The following is a 16,690-nucleotide window of genomic DNA, read 5'->3' as shown; positions in this document are numbered from 1 at the left end:
CAATGAAGAAGCCACCAGAGTGTCAAAGAGCCAGAGCTTCGTCCGAGGCTCCTGAAACTGAACCTGTGAGCACATCCTTTCCAATCTACCCAATGCTACATGCGCTCTGGTCAATCTAGTCTCTGCTGCCCTCCTCAATGAAAATGTTGGCCCACTAAAAACCACTCCAAGGTAAGTGTAAGCATCTGTATACTCCACCTTCTCCTGGCCGTATGTGAATGTTGGCGCTGACCTCCTGATCCACTGTGGGGTGGTATTAAATACCATGACCTTGGTTTTACCAAGGTTGACGGACAAACCACTTTCCTGGGAAAACCAATGCAGAGCATCCAAGTGACGTTGCATCCCCTCCGAGGAGTCGGAGATCAACACAATATCATCAGCATATAACAATAGTGGAATCCATGTCCCTGCCAGCTTTGCACCTCTATCACCATCTCTCTCAATGTAGTCACAAACCTCATCCACATACATACCAAATAGAGTAGGAGAGAGCGGGCAGCCCTGCTTCACCCCAATAGTGGAGTAAACCGGTGTGGATAGACCCTCTGGGGTGCGTACATGCCCTACTACTGACCTGTATAATGCCATGATCCCCCAAATGAGCTTTGTGGGTACTCCCATCTACTGTAATCTGCGCATCAATCTAGCTCTGGGCACTGTGTCAAATGCTTTGCGGAAATCCACAAAGCTACAATAGATCCGTCTCCCATGCGATCTGCCCTCCTCAATGATGGCTCTGTGTGTCAAGATATGGTCAAGCGTAGAAAAACCCCTCCTGAAACCTGCCTGCCTTGCCGCGCGTATCCCCTCCCTCTCTGCCCATCTACTCAGCTGCTGCTCAAGAATAGATGCGTACAACCGTGCCAATGTGTGTCCAATCATGATAGTGCGATAATTCCCAGGCTCCATAGGGTCTCCCGACTTGAAGATAGGTACAATAGTAGATAGGCTCCAAGTATTAAGCAAGCCCTCACACATGGCACAGTTAAACATAACTGCTAGAAGCTCTGCTAGTAAATCTCTGGCATGCGTGAAATGCTCAGCCACTAAGCCATCATGATCATATGCTCTCCCAGTCCTCATCCTGTCAATGGCCTTCCTCACCATCTCAGCGGTGAAAAAAGCATGTGTGTGTGGACATGGATCGGCGGGGTCGGGAAGGGGGGGTTGCTCAGGAACTGTTTACAGAGATAATGCATACTGGCCCCAGGCCTCTGTAGAAGTGATGGCAGGGGGGGGGGGGGAGTGCTCATGAAAGAGCCGCCATGCCTCACTTGAGTTCTGACTCAAGAATAGCTGGTATAGATCCTGCTCTAGGCGAGCCAAAAATGTCCTCTTCTTCCGTCGCACTAGGCGTCGGAAGTCAATCTGTGACTGTCTGTGAGTGATGTCCCCTAAAAGCACCTCCCTCTGAAGTCTAGCTCTAGTGTCCCGGCATTCCTCATCATACCAACTGTTTTGGGGCATGCTCCCCGAACGGTGTCTCTGCTCAGGATGGGTATGTGGGTATGCCTTTGCTGCTGCATCATGTAGTGTCTGTGTCAGTATAGTAGTAAGCTCCTCCAGAGGTCGCCCTGGCTCCTCTGTGCATAGGCGTCTATAGATCCCATCTATGTATACAGAGTCCGTCTCCCGTGTGAAGGTGTAGCGAGTAGGGACTGCTGCCCGTAGCCTGTGTGCTACACTAAACTGAAAAGAGATGGTCAATGACACAAGAGCATGGTCCACTGCCACACCAACAGGTCTGGGTCCAACCATAAGATCTTGGATACTAGAGATGAGAGGCTCGGCTGTGCCATGACATAATCCACGGTGCTGGCTCCATGTCTGTGTGGAAAGCATGTAAAACCCCCCCCCATCGGGAAATCTCTGTAGGCCATTCAAGATGGCCAATCCATGTGCAGTCCCCATGTCTATCAAGTATCCTCCATACTCAATGTGTTCTCTATCCTGTGATAATCTGGATAGGCCCGTCTCTGCAACATCCAACTCTCTCAGCATCTCCTCTGAAGTATCATAAAATACTTTCTGATGATGGGCAGTCCTAGCATTGAAATCCCCTAGAATGATGATGTCACCATCTCTAGAGAACTCCCATATGTCATCATCCAAAATAGAGAAGGGGGACTGTCCTCTGGGTGGTGCATAAACTGACGTACTCGGGGGAAAGTAGCAAATAGCAATGTAGAGATATCTGCCTGTCTCTGCTCTCAATCTCACCCACATGTACCTAGCTTGCTCATCCCTACGGGCTATATGTATCAATGGCTGCAACTCCTCCCTGAATAACACTGCCACTCCTCCCGAGCCCCGCCCTCTGTGCTCTGATCGTGTCTCCTGTCTACAAGCTGTCTCCCATCTATATCCACTAATGTGAGGCATAGATTGCCCCGGGGCCTGATGTGTCTCAGAGTAGAAGACGATGTCTCTTCCCGTAAAACTATCCTCAAAAGCACCCACATCAAGACGCATAGATCCATTACAATTCTAGGTGGCAACTTTGAGTGTGGTCCCATAGGTCTCGCACCGTCATGTGGAGCACCGCTCTACAATCACCACCTGGCCATCTCTGTAGAAGGCCGTCTTTCCCTTCTCCCTTGCCGCTTGAATCTCTGGCATTACCTCTCTCATATGCGCAAGCTGTGTGAGAGTGAGGTCATCTCCAAGGAATATGCCCGTTTTCTTTAGTGTAGTGCGCTTCTTCAAGAAGTCCTTCTTTGCCTCCATGGCTGGGAAACGGATGATTAAAGCTCTCCCTTTTGAAGTCTCCCCATTGCCTTGTGTCTTCTTCCCTACCCTCCATGCCTTTGTATGAGTAGCCTCACTACCCATCATGCGGAGAAGTTCTTCGACTTCTCCTGCCACATCATCTCGGTCTTTTAGACCGGTTACTCTTACATGCAAGGCTCTAGTTTTCCTTCGCTGCTCTTCTTCTAGAGTCATGTTGATGATTGTAGGAGTGGGAACGGATGTGGTTTCTTTCCCTTTCCCTTTCTTAGCGACTTCTATCCATTTCTCGGCCTCATCCGCCTTCTTCTCCGTCTTCGTGATCACATCCATCCACAAAGACGTCTTTACCACCTTCTGCTTCTCCTCCTCTGTGATCATCCGTACCTGCTCCTTAATGACCTTGATCTCCTCTATCACCGAGGGCTGGAATTCCCCTTCTTCCAGACCACTGCTTACTCTATCCGCAAGCTCTCGCTTGAGGGCTATGACCTCTTCTCTAAGTGCTTGTGAATCCGCCTTAAGTGCTTGTAGCTCTGCGTGCAAGTCCTCTTTCTCCTTCTTCCATTGTGCGCTTCGTTGAGGAACATTTGAAGAAGGTTGGCCTTCTCTTTCCACCATCCCTCCGTCTCTGCTTTCCATTCTTTCATCTCCCTTTCTATTTGTGTTATCCGCTTGTTTGTAGGCACAAAGGTTGCCTTCGTATGGGGCTTACATACTGGCGAAACGATCATGGCCTCCACTGGCGAAGCGCTCATGGCCTCCATTAGCGATGCGGGTATAGCTCGACGCCCTGGCTCGGCTGAGTCCAGGAGGAGAAGTAATAACCACAACCCGAATGCGGGTATATGCACTACCACAGCCCACTGCGGGACACTCAATCTGCTCTGCCAAATATCCAGAGGCTCAGCCCCATTTTGGTTTATTCAAGATACTTGCACCATGTGAATATATTTGTTGTCCTCAATTATGCATACATAATATAGCTGAAAATTTCTATGCTGAGAGAGAAGCAATTCTCGAAATTCTATGCCTGCTGAAAATCTGATAGGTCTGAAGATCTGTAACCTGATCCTGCTGTTTGGTTTTGGCTGACAATCTGTACGTTCCTGTTGTTTTTTTTTTTTTTTGTGGTGCTGCTTCTGTTAATAAAGTGCAATGTGCAACACTATGTAGTAATGATGCAATCCAAGTGTGTGTGTGATGACATACTGTATGAATATTGTGGAGTGAAAGTGTTTTGTGCTGCTGCTGTGTGTAAAGACTATGGTTGGGTGTGATGGGGGTAAAATGTGCAGGTGACGGGAGCAATGGGCAGCAGCAAGAATGGTGAGAGAGAGAGTCGTGCTCTGTGGTTCCTGTTTGTACACTGTTGTATATAGAGAGAGAGAGAGAGAGAGAGAGAGAGAGAGAGAGAGAGAGAGAGATGAAATGAAATGATATATTAACATCTTCAAAAGGCCAAAATGACCTATGAGACTAAGCTGTTACAACATAGTGAATCTGATACCATGTCCGGAATCAAAAAAGAGCTGAAACAAAATCACAACTACTACAAATTGGGGTTGTATGGATGTGCCAGCTAATACAAAAGGTGCCTAGCACATTGTGTAGTACAATGAGAGAAGGGGGGGGGGGGGAGATAGATATGGTAGAGATCCATCCTCATCCGCACTCTAGACGTCGAGCAAGTATGGCCCGAATCCTCTGTTGTAATCTCCGTCGATACTGTGTAGCTCTTGTCCTCAATCACGGTCGTCTAGATCTCCCCAGCTCCAATGCTCGGTCTATGAGAATGCCAGTAGTGGTAGTATGAGTGCGGGCAGAGCTCTGCAATGGTGGCTGCTCCTCTGGCTGCTCTTCTGGGTGTCCAATATCTAGTGTGAAGAAATCTGTAATCTGTCTCTGGGATTGTCTCTCTCTAGCTCTCCTCAGTAAAGTGTCTCTATGCCTATGTAAATCAAGTAGATACAATGCAAGACATCTCTGATCCTCATAACTCATGACCCTAGATAGAGGCCCAAAACCTCTCTGAATAGACAATGGAAACGACCTTGTAACTCATAGTACACTGTGCAATGGCATATGTAATGTAACTCTGTCTCTGGCTCTAGATGGCATAAGCGGCATATCCTGCTATCTGCTGGTATCCCTCTGAATCTGCCAGTCTCAATCTCAAGCTGATGTGAGGATGTGCATATCTGGCCAGTGGCACAACGCAAACCATGAGAAAGATGTGTGTCCATATAGCTAGGTCGAATCACAAACCCATCCTCTATGAGGTGGAGAAGATGCTCTCTATAGAAAGCCATCTTCGTGTCCAACCCCTGTACCGGCTCTATCCATGTCCTTCTCGTGTCGAGATGGATCAGATCCTAACGAATGAGTCTAGTAATCTCCACCCAAGTTAGAGACATCAAGGGTGCCTGTAGAGAGTACTGAAAAGGAGGCAGCTTGTCTATGGTGAAGCCATGTGTCTGAAACCATGATGTCATTTGTGCATACCAGCATGATGTATACCCCTGTAGAGCTGACTATCTGGAGGACTCTAGGGCCAACCTGGCATATCTATCTCTGTAGTATCCCATAGGCTATATACAAAGAAGACTGATCTGGTAAGCGCCTCAACCTCCATAGGGGGGCAGCTAACTCCGCTCGAATGATATGATGCGGTACAAAGGCCTTGGCTCTAATCAGGCGAGAGATCATAGATACCAAGGGCCTCTCCATACGTCTCCAGCCTTCCTGGTGTTAAGGATTTGGGGGTGGCCTCTATAACACCTCCATACTCATAAGATATATGAGGAAAAGTAAAGTAGCTCTCACAAAAGGATAGGATCCGATCTCCACTCACAAACACACTCACACTTGCAGCAGAGGGCAAATCATGAATTATTCATCTCGCTTGAGCATGTCTTCCCCTTGGGCAAACGCAATCTTCCATCTCGCTAGAAGTTGGCTAAATCTCTTCAAGGACTTTCATGTCACAAGCATCAATGATGCAAAATCGTAGGCATATAAAATTCTAGCCGTAGCATCCTCTAAATGTATGCTTGAACTCGGTTCACATAAGAGCGAACCTGCTTTGGATCTCGGGGATGTTCTTCCATTAAGGATTAAGGTTGTTCTTTCCGTCGAGTAACGGTTGGCCGATCATACACGCACGAACATAGTACTTCAAGCTCAATCTAGAAGCATGCCAATATTACTCTACTTGCTTATGGAGAAGCGTATGTTGCAACCATAACTTGCTACTGTAGTGATCAAATCACAAAGCGCACTCAATGATCGTAAAACGACCATCAGAAACTCCTCAATAGAGAAGCTTAGAACCACCGAACACAGCCCATAAAAAGACCCTCATGTCTGAACATCATTGCGCACAAGAGTGTATCGCAAACTCCCTTCCACTTCCTGAAAAGGAAGTTGGCATCTCATTCTGGTTAGCGAAAACAAATTGAATGTTAGTCAACTTGCTTTAGTAGCAAGGTCTACATCTTCATGCTTTATCCGTGCACCCGAAGGTGTACATAATTACTCACGCGGTGGTTGAATTTTGGCAAACACAAGAGATTTCCTTCGCCTAGTCAAGATCTTTAGAGCGAAAACACTCCACTCGAGGATCCCTCAACTCGTTCTTAGAGAAAACGTGCTCGTCAAGTGAACTGCGAGTGAAATCATGGAATTTCTCAAGCACAAGCCGTAGCCTTCTCTTGCTCCATTCCATAAAGAGAGAGTGTTCATGTACTTGTGCAGAAAGCACTACCATATCTTCCCTTTACAGGTATGGGTTTTGGGCACGCAAGGTACTCAAGCTTAGGGAAAGCTTTGCTCGAAGTAGCAGTTAATCTGATGGAGAACTACCAAGTACCATATCAATCATTGATATTCTGGATGGTTGACCAAATGAGTTCATCACAAAAAACAATTTTCCAACTCAAATCTTCTCATAAACACTCGAGAGTGATCGGTCTTTGGTAGACCCATATTTACCTCGTGCAAAAAATAGAAATCTCTGTAGCTCTATCTGGGAGAGTCCCATGAGCTGACAACTAACGGGTCGTGGGGCTTCTCCTAACAGAAGCTACTCTAAAAGAAATCTGAGGCCTGCCTCTGGATGGGTCCTCTACGGCTTTAAGGTCCATCAAGCGTAAGTGCCCCAAAGTCACCAAAGGCCCCCAAGCAGACTTAGTGTGTTTCCAAACTCCAACAGCCATCCAAACTCTTACACAGACCAAAAGCTCCGGTGCACACAGTTGCTGGTACTTTCAAAAACATGCATGTGAAGGTGCAGATTGAAATGCAAGTTTGTTTGGCCACGGAACAATCAGTTTCACTAGCTGCGCACACCAAGATGGGACAAGACATAATACTCTTAGAAAGACTGCTTTCTTGACCCTACTGTTTCTCATAACTTTGAAGTGAATCATGTAATTCTAGCACAAAAAGGAGAAACCCTTGGCAGAATATGAAAAAAGAAAACATGTAACCCCACAGCTACTACAACAAAATTAGACAGACCGGGGGGCATTATGTGTACCTCACGCACGAACTCTTGTAGACTTTCATCCTGAAAATCTTGCTCCATCAGAATCTTTACAGCGACATCCTGTCACAGTATGAGCTCATAAAATGGGTTAAATTTCTACATCTTTAGCTCAGAAACCAACACAAGAGATAGTCCACTCCACTGTACTTACAGAGCCATGCCAATCAGCTCGATGCACTGTTCCAAATGACCCTGCCAAAAGAAAATTCCATGCTACAGCATATGCCTTGTAGCACTCGAAAAAATTAAACATGGTGGAGGCAGTATACCTGCTCCGATCCGCTCCTTCAAGATAAGTTCTTCCCAAGCAATTTCAAGGCCATCTAAAGCAAGTGATGGGTCCAAACTCTGTGGTTTATGGAAGATTTCTTGTTTGTAGGCCTTGCCCTGGCATTCCTTTGGAGGAGAACCTTCTCTTGGATGACCTTCCAATTGTGTTTGACCTTTGATAACAGCTTCGGGCTTGTCCAAGGATTCCAAGTCGTTTGTTATAAGCATTGTATCAGTTTCTAGCTTTCCGTACGCAGGTTTATGATCAACCCTCGCAACCCTGAGACTGGAGCTTCTGCAACCCGTCTCTGAAGTAAACACAACAGGCCATTTGTCACCAAGTCTTGCGCTCACAGGACCATTGAAAGCCAAGGATACCCCGAGTTTGTCAGGTACTTTTCTTGAACCTGAGATTTATGAAGACAGTAATCATTATGAAATATCTTCTCAAACAGAAAAAATTACTCAAAAGAGTTTTGCCTTAGGAATGAGCAAGAGTCAGGTTTTGCACCATTGACAGTTTCCATTACCTAAACTGTACTTTGAATGATGAGTGAATGAAAGCTAAGGCTACCTTCTTCTTATGTATCAGTTTTCTTTCTTTGGCAAAAAGATCCTCCTTAAAGTTAAGAAACAGTTGCCAGTGGCATGATAATGAGTGTCACGAGACTAGAGCCAGACTGAGAGAGAGAGAAAGAAAGAAAGAAAGAAAGATTTTTAACGTCTATGTCAGGCCGAAATCGGCCTATGAGACAAATCAAATGTACATTGTGTGTATGTCATCCGTCTATCGGAAAGACAAATGAAACAAAATTGATACAAAACTGAACTGAATGTAGGTAGTGGAGTATCTGAGGAGGGATGGAGCTCTATCTCTAGGGGTATATGCATGTCTGTATGCTCAAGGTAGTACAATCATGAGAATGCATCAAGCTATCTAGCTCCATCCTGTACTAATGGGGAGATGTAAGATGTGGTACATGGGTGGGTCTGGTGCCAAGGCTACCCGGATGAAAGCTGTCGGGTCAGCCCTCATCTGAGCCACTCGCTCCTGAGAGAGAGAGAGAGAGAGAGAGAGAGAGAGAGAGAGAGAGAGAGAGAAATGAAATGAAATGTTATATTAACGCCTTCGAAAGGCCAAAATTACCTATGAGACCAAAAAGTTACAATTGGTGAATCTGATACCATGTCTGAGTACGGAAAGTACAAAGAACCAAAACTAAAACACTAAGGAAATGAATCTGAAGCTGATCCGGAACTGAGACAAGATAGAGGGAGGGGGGGTAGTGGGTTCAAATGAAATCTCTCATCGTTCGCTGTCGAATCTCATCAATATCCTCCATGGTCAGTACTCTGGTTGGGCGTCTTGCATGTCGAGCTAGAGTGATCTGGATCTTCTGCTGCATCCTTCGTCGATGGTGGCAGACCCCCGAGGTCGTGGGCGTCTCGATCTGCCTAGCTCAATGGCTCGATCAATCAACGTACCTCTAGTGTGGATGGGCTCTGAGATCTGCTGTGATGACTGCTCCTCTGGCTCCCCCCTGGCTGGTGTAAAGAAATCTGTGATCTGTCTCTGAGACTGTCTCTCCCCTGATGTCCTCAGCAAGCTCTCCCTAAGTCTGCGTAGTAGAAACAATCCGAGACATCTCTTATCCTCGTATCTCCTGACTCTAGAAAATGGTCCAAAACCCTCTCTGAAAAGACAGTGGAAGCGGCCTCGTATCTCATAGTACGCCGGGCAATGACATGTGTAGTGCAGCTCTGTCTCTGGCTCTAAGCGATATAGGTGACATATCCTGGCCCCTACTGGTACTCCTCGAAATTGGCCAGTCTCAATTAGGAGCTGATGTGAGGATGTGCGTATCTGCACAATAACGCATCGTATCCCATGAGATAAGTGCGTATCCATGTATGCAGGCCTAGTCACAAAACCGTCCTCCGTGAGTTGGAGAAGATGCTCTCTATAGAATGCCATCTTCGTGCCCAACTCCTGTGTCGGCTGTATCCATGTGCTCCTGGTATCTAGCTGAATCAGATCCTGACGTATGAGTCTGATAATCTCTATCCGTGTGAGAGATAGGGAGGGTGCATCCACGGAGTGTTGAAACGGAGGCAATCTATCCATGCTGAAACCATGCGATTGAAACCATGTTGTCATTTGTCCATACCAACATGCTATATCGCCTCGTAGAGCTAGTTGTCGAGATGACTCCAAGCCAAGCTGAGCGTGTCTGTCCCTGGGGAGATCCAATAGACCGTGCATAAAGAACACTAATCTAGTCAATGCATCCACCACGGGGGGGGCGGCTAGCTCGGCTCGGATAATCTCATGCAGCAGTGAGGCCTTAGCCCGATTCATCAGAGCGATCATAGAGACCAAAGGCCTCTTCATATATCTCCATCCATCTATGCTGCCAGATCTCCCGTGATGATCAACTGAGGGTCCCCATACCAGAACTCCGTAGAGCATAGCTGAAGTCACTATAGTGTCAAAAAGCCATAGCTTTGTTAGTAGTTCCTAAAACTGAACCTGCGAACAGATCCTCTCCAATCCTCCCAAGGCTGCATAGGCTCTCATCAGTCTAGTCTCTGGTGCTCTCCTCAGTGAAAACACCGGTCCACTGAAGACTACCACAAGATAGGTGTATGCATCTGTGTACTCCACAATCTCCTGCCATACGTAAATGTGGGTGCTGACCTCCTGACCCACTGTGATGTGGTGTGAACACCATAACCTTGGTTTTCCCAAGATTGAGAGACAATCCACTGTCATGAGCAAATGTGTGCAAAGCATCTAAATGACGCTGCATCCCCTCTGGACAGTCAGAAATCAACACAATATCATCAGCATATATCCATGTCCCTGCTAGTTGAGCCCCTTTGTCTCCCTGTCGCTCTACATAGTATGAAAACTCATCCACATACATCCCAAAAAGAGTCGGAGATAGGGGGCATCCTTGCTTCACTCCAATAGTGGAGTAGACCATGTCAGACATTCCCTCAGCAATGCGTACCCGCCCAATCACTGTCCTTTATAAAGCTAAAATACCCCATATCAGCTCTATAGGCACACCATGTCATGTAATCTGCGTATAAGTTTGGCTCTCGGCACCGTGTCAAAAGCTTTGCGGAAATCCACAAAGCTACAATAGATCCTCTTGCCATGGTGTCTACCCTCCTCAATAATAGCTTTGAGTGTCAAAATCTGGTCAAGAGTAGAAACCTCTCCTGAATCCTGCCTGCCCTGGTGCTTGTATGCCCTCTCGCTCTGCCCATCTACTCAGCTCTTGCTCAAGAACGGATGCATACATCCTAGCCAATGTGTGACCAACCATGATGGTGCGATAATTCCCGCGAATCATGGGATCTCCTGACTTGAAAATAGGCACAATCGTAGACATACTCCAAGTCTCAGGAAAGCCTTCATACATGGCTCGATTAAACACTCTAGTGGGTCCAGCAAAGGTGGCTGCCCTAATGCTCTGGAGAGAGATGTGGCATATTCCCCCTATGTCTCTTTGGAGGTAACGTCTGGTGGTGGTGAATGCTCATGGAATAGCCTCCATGCTTCGCACGAGTCTTTACTCATAAATAGCTGATACAAATCCCGCTCTAGCTTGAGATAGATAAGCCCTTTTCTTTCACCACACTAAGCGGCGAAAGATAATCCGTGATTGTCTATGTGTGGTAATACCCATGAGCACTTCCCTCTGTAATTTGATCCTTGTCTCTCTACACTCCTCATCATACCAACTATTCTGGGACATGCTCCACGATCATCTCCGTGTAGGCTCGTTGTGGGAGTATGTCTCTGATGTTGCATCATGGAGCGTCTCTATCAATATCTAAGTGAGTTCATCTAGTGGCCGTCCCGGCTCCTGAGTGCATAGTTGCTTGCATATCTCATCCATATACACAGAATCTATCTCCCTCACGAAGGTATACCAAGTGTGTGTGGGGACCTCTCCTAATGGAGCTGTGCTGAAATGAAACGTAAGAGTGAAAAACAAGATAGCATGATCAACTGCTACCCCAACTGGCCTAGTGCCCACCATTAAATCCTGAAAGAATGGAATGAGAACTGGTTGGGCCATAACATAATCCACTCTACTAGCACCATGTCAATGTGGAAAGCATGTAAAACCTCTCGCTGTAGAAAATCTCTGTAGGCCATTCAAAATGGCCAATCCATGTGCAATTTCCATATCTATCAAGTATCTGCCATACTCAATGTACTCCTCATCTTGTGATAGTCTGGATAGGCCCATCTCTGTAACATTCAGCTCCCTAAGCATCTCCTCGGAAGTATCATAGAATATTGTCTTGTGATGGGCAGTTGCATTAAAGTCCCCTAGTATGATAATGTCACCATCCCTAGAAAACTGCTCATGTCATTATTCAAAATAGCAAAGGGGGACTGTCCTCTAGGTGATGCATATACTGACGTACTAGGAGGAAAGTAACAGATAGCAATGTAGAGGTATCTGCTTGTCTCTGCCCTTAGCCTCACCCACATGTACCTAGCCTACTCATCCCTGCGCGCTATATATATCAATGGCTGCAACTCCTCCCTGAATAAAACTGCCACTCTCCCTGAGCCTCCTCCTCGATGCTCTGATCTAGTCTCCTGTCTGCAGGCTATCTCCCATCTATATCCGCTCACCTGTGGCATGGATTGCCCAAGGGCTTGATGTGTCTCAGAATAGAAAATGATGTCTCTCCCAATGAAACTATCCTCAAAGGCACCTACACCAAGACGGAATGACCCATTACAATTCCAGGGTGCCATCTTTAGTGTGGTCCCATAGGTCTCGCATCGTCATGCGGAGAGTCGGTCCAATATCACCACCCTTCCATCATGGTAAAAAGCAATCTTCCCTTTTTTCTCTTGCCGCTCTAATTTTTGGCATTACCTCTTGCATATGAGCAATCTGCGAGAGGGTCAGGTCATCTCCAAGGATAGATGCCTGTCTTCTTTAGAGTCGGACTCTTCTTCAAGAAGTCCTTCACTTCCATGGAGGGGAAACGGAGGATGAGTGCCCTTTCCTTCGAGGTTTCCCCCTTGCTCCCACTTTTCTTATTGCCCACTCTCCAAGCCCTCGTATGCGTCTTCTCATTAACCCCCACCATAGTCATGAGTTCTTTCACCTCTTCATCCACATTATCTTGGCCTCTGAGACCACATATCCTTACGTGTAAGGCCCGCCCATGTCTCCTTTGCTCCTCATCTAGTGGAGAGAGAGAGAGAGAGAGAGAGAGAGAGAGAGAGAGAGAGAGAGACGAAATGAAATGAAATGTAATATTAACGTCTTCAAAAGGCCAACCAAAAGGTTACATGTGGTGAATTTTATACCAAGTCTGGGTACAAAAAGTACGGAGAACTGAAAACAAAATAGTGGGTAGGGGTGGGGTGAAAGCTGATACAAAGGGGGATACAAAAAGGGGGGGGCGGGGGGGTCTGATACAATGGAGCTCTCTGACAGTAGAGACATCAGTATCCAAAAGGATGTAGAGGTTCAATGTCCTCCACGCTAAGCACTTTGTCTTGACGGCTCCTGTGTCGCGCCAATTTGGTATGGATCCTCTGTCGCAATCTGCGTCGATGTCGAGAGGGCCCCCTCATCCATGGGCAACGGGACCGTCCCAACTCTTATTGCCCGATCAATCAATATGCCTCTGGTGCTGCTATGTTGTGGGGGTTGTTCAAACTCCTCTGTCTATGACTGAAAGAAATCTATAATTTTCCGTTGGTTCTCTCTCATTGTGCCCCTCTTCAAGAATTCCTCTCTATGTCTGCGAATCTCCAGTAAGTATAATCCGAGGCATTTCTAATCCTGGTATCTCATGACTCTAGAAGTGGTCCAAAAACCTCTCTAAATAGACAGTGAATGCGGCCTCATATCTCATAGTATATTGGGCAGTGACATATGTAATGTAGCTCCGTCTCGGGCTCTATCTGGCAAAGCTGACAAATCCTGGACTCAGCGGGTACTCCTTTAAATCTTCCTATCTCGATCTCTAGCTGATGTGAGGATGTGCTTATCTGACCGATAGCACATCGTATCCCGTGGGATAGATGAGTATCCATGTATTTTGGTCTGATCACAAAACCATCCTCCGTAAGCTGGAGAAAATGCTCTCTATAGAAAGCCATCTTCGTACCCAATTCATGTGTAGGCTATATCCATGTCCTCTTCGAATCCAACTGAATCAATCTTGTTTGATGAGCATGGAAATCTCTGCCCTAGTGAGGGAGATGGAGGGTGCATCCAAAGAGTACTGAAGTGGGGATAGCCGATCCATACTAAAGCCATGTAATTGAAACCAAGATGCCATCTCTCCATACCAACATGATCTCTCTCCCTACAATGCCAGTTGTCGCGAAGACTCTAGTGCTAATCGAGTATATCAGTCTCTAGGGAGAGCCCAGGTGCTATGCATAAATGAAATTGATTGAATGAGTGCCTCCACTACCAATGGAGGAGCAGCGAGCTCCGCCCTAACAATGTCATGTGGTACTGAGGCCTTGGCCCTAATCATCCGTGAAATCATAGACACCATCAGTATTGCCAACTCTGCTACGATGATAGACTGAGGGGCCCCATATCTCCATTCCGTATAGAATGGCCGAAGTGACTAAAGTATGAAAGAGCCAAAGCTTTTTCCGAGGTTCATGGAACTGAACCTGCGAACATATCCTCTCACGTCTCCCCAATGCTGCATAGGCTCTGGTCAATCTCGTATCTGCTGCATGCCTCAGGGAAAATACTAGATCACTGAAAACAGCCCCAAGGTAAGTATATGCATCTGCATACTCCATAGTCTCTTGACCATATGTAAAGGTGGCAGCAGACCTCCTTACCCACTGTACCGTAGTGTTAAACACCATTATCTTGGTCTTAGGTTCATAGACAATCCACTATCCTGTGCTAATACATGCAATGCATCCAAATGACGTTGCATCCCCTCTGCAGAATCTGAGATCAGCACAATATCATCAGCATATAATAGCAATGGGATCCACGTCCCTGCCAGTTGGGCACCTCTATCACCCTTTGTCTATACATAGTATGAAAACTCATCTACATATATCCCAAAGAGAGTCGGAGATAGGGGACAGCTTTGCTTCACCCCAATTGTGGAGTGAACCATGTCGAACATGCCCTGAGTAGTGCATACCTACCCTACCACTGTCCTGTACAAAGCTAAAATCCCCCAAATCAGCTCTGTGGTGGGCACCCCCATGTTCTGCAATCTATGTATGAATCTGGCTCGTGGCACTGTATCAAAGACTTTGCAGAAATCCACAAAGCTAGAATAAATCCTCCTGCCATGGTGTCTGCCCTCCTCAATAATGGCTCTGAGCATCCAAATCTGATCGAGAGAGAGAGAGAGAGAGAGAGAGAGAGAGAGAGAGAGAGAGAGAGAGAGAGAGAGAGAGAGAGAGAGAGAGAAATGAAATGAAATGAAATGATATATTAACGTCTTCAAAAGGCCAAAATGACCTATGACACCATCAGATACAAAGTGGTGAATCTAATACAATGTCTGAAGTACAAGTACAAAAAGTTCTGAATGTAAAATGTGAAAAATGAAAAATGAAGTGTGAAATGTGAAATGTGAAATGTAGAATAGGCCCTCAATGACACTCTAGGTGTCGTGCTAGAATGCCTCTGATACTCTGCTAAAGTCTCCGTCGATGGAGAGTGCTCCTATGTCTCGGTCGTGGTCGTCTCGATCTTCCGAGCTCAGTCGCCTTGTCAATGAGGGTGCCTCTGGTATGAATGTGAGTACAACTTTGTATTGGTGGTTGGTCTCCTGGCTCCCTCGATCCAAAGAAATATGTGATCCGTCTCTATGACTGTCACACTCCATGTCTCCTCAGCAGACTATCTCTATGTCGATGTAGCTCAAGTAGATATAAGCCAAGGCATCTCTGATCCTGACACCTCATGTCTCTATCTAGGGGTCCAAAACCCTCCCTGAATAAGCAATGGAAGCGCCCTCGTATCTCATAATACAGAGTGCAGTGGCATATGTAGTGTAGCTCTGTCTCTGGCTCTCTATCGCATAGTTGGCATATCCTATACTCCGGTGGTATCCCTCTGAATCTACCCGTCTCAATCTCCAGCTGGTGTGAGGATGTGCAAATCTGACCAATAGCACATCGCAGACCATGAGACAAATGAGTGTCCGTGTAGCTCGGACGAATCACAAACCCATCTCCCGAAAGTTGGAGAAGATGCTCTTTGTAGAAAGCCATCTTTGTGCCCAACTCCTGCATCGGCTCTACCCATGTCCTCCTGGTGTCCAACTGTATAAGATCCTGACGAATGAGTCTAGTGATCTCCGTCTGTGTGACTGGCAATGAGGGTGCATCCAGAGAATACTGAAAAGGAGGCAGTCTATCCATGCTGAAACCATGCCTCTAAAACCATGAGGTCATCTACGCATACCAACATGATGCGTCTCCCTGCATCGCTAACTGTCTAGAGGACTCGATCCAATCTAGTATATCTACCTCTATGTGTATCCCATAGACTGTGCATAAAGGACACTGATCTGGTAAAGCCTCAATCTCTATAGGAGGGACGGCTACCTCCGCTCGAGTAATCGCATGTGGTATGGAGGCCTTGGCTCTAATCATCCAGGATATCATAAATACCAAGGGTCTCTCCGTGCTCCTCCAACTGTCATGATTCACAAATGGTCCCCAAACCTAGACTCCATAAAGCATAGCTGAAGCAACCAAAGTATCAAAGAGCCACAGCTTTGTTCGTGGTTCTTGAAACTGAACCTACGAACACATCCTCTCTAGCCCTCCCAATGCCGCATAGGCTTTGGACAGTCTAGTCTCTGCTGCTCTCCTCAGAGTAAACCTTGGTCCCGTGAATACCACCCCCAGATATGTATATGCATCTGTGTGCTCCACAGTGTCCTGACCATATACGAGTGTAGGTGCCGATCTCTTGACCCACCGTGGTGTGGTGTTAAACACCATAACCTTGGTTTTACCAAGGTTCACAGACAAGCCACTATCCTCTGCAAAGTTGTGCAATGCATCCAACTGTCTCTGCATGCCCTCTGGTGACTCTGATATCAACACAATGTCATCAGCATATAATAACAAAGGGATCCATG

At 46.5% G+C, this 16,690-nt stretch overlaps 1 pseudogene across 1 annotated transcript in view; it reads right to left on the bottom strand.

Moving 5' to 3' along the window:
• LOC147439354 (serine/threonine-protein kinase CTR1-like) overlaps positions 1–16,690 on the bottom strand; it is a 119,177-nt pseudogene that overhangs the window by 62,666 nt on the left and 39,821 nt on the right. Inside the window, exons 6-8 of the transcript XR_015184578.1 lie at positions 7,549–7,956; positions 7,431–7,471; positions 7,271–7,339 (exon numbers count right to left, since the gene is read on the bottom strand). The product of XR_015184578.1 is annotated as a serine/threonine-protein kinase CTR1-like (transcript). The remainder of the gene's footprint in view (positions 1–7,270; positions 7,340–7,430; positions 7,472–7,548; positions 7,957–16,690) is intronic.

Source organism: Adiantum capillus-veneris, chromosome 16, assembly GCF_014529385.1.
Source record: "Adiantum capillus-veneris isolate H3 chromosome 16, ASM1452938v2, whole genome shotgun sequence".
NCBI classification, from domain to species: Eukaryota; Viridiplantae; Streptophyta; class Polypodiopsida; order Polypodiales; family Pteridaceae; genus Adiantum; species Adiantum capillus-veneris.
Note: the sequence above shows the minus strand (reverse complement) of the source record. Positions and strands in the feature narration are given on the sequence as shown.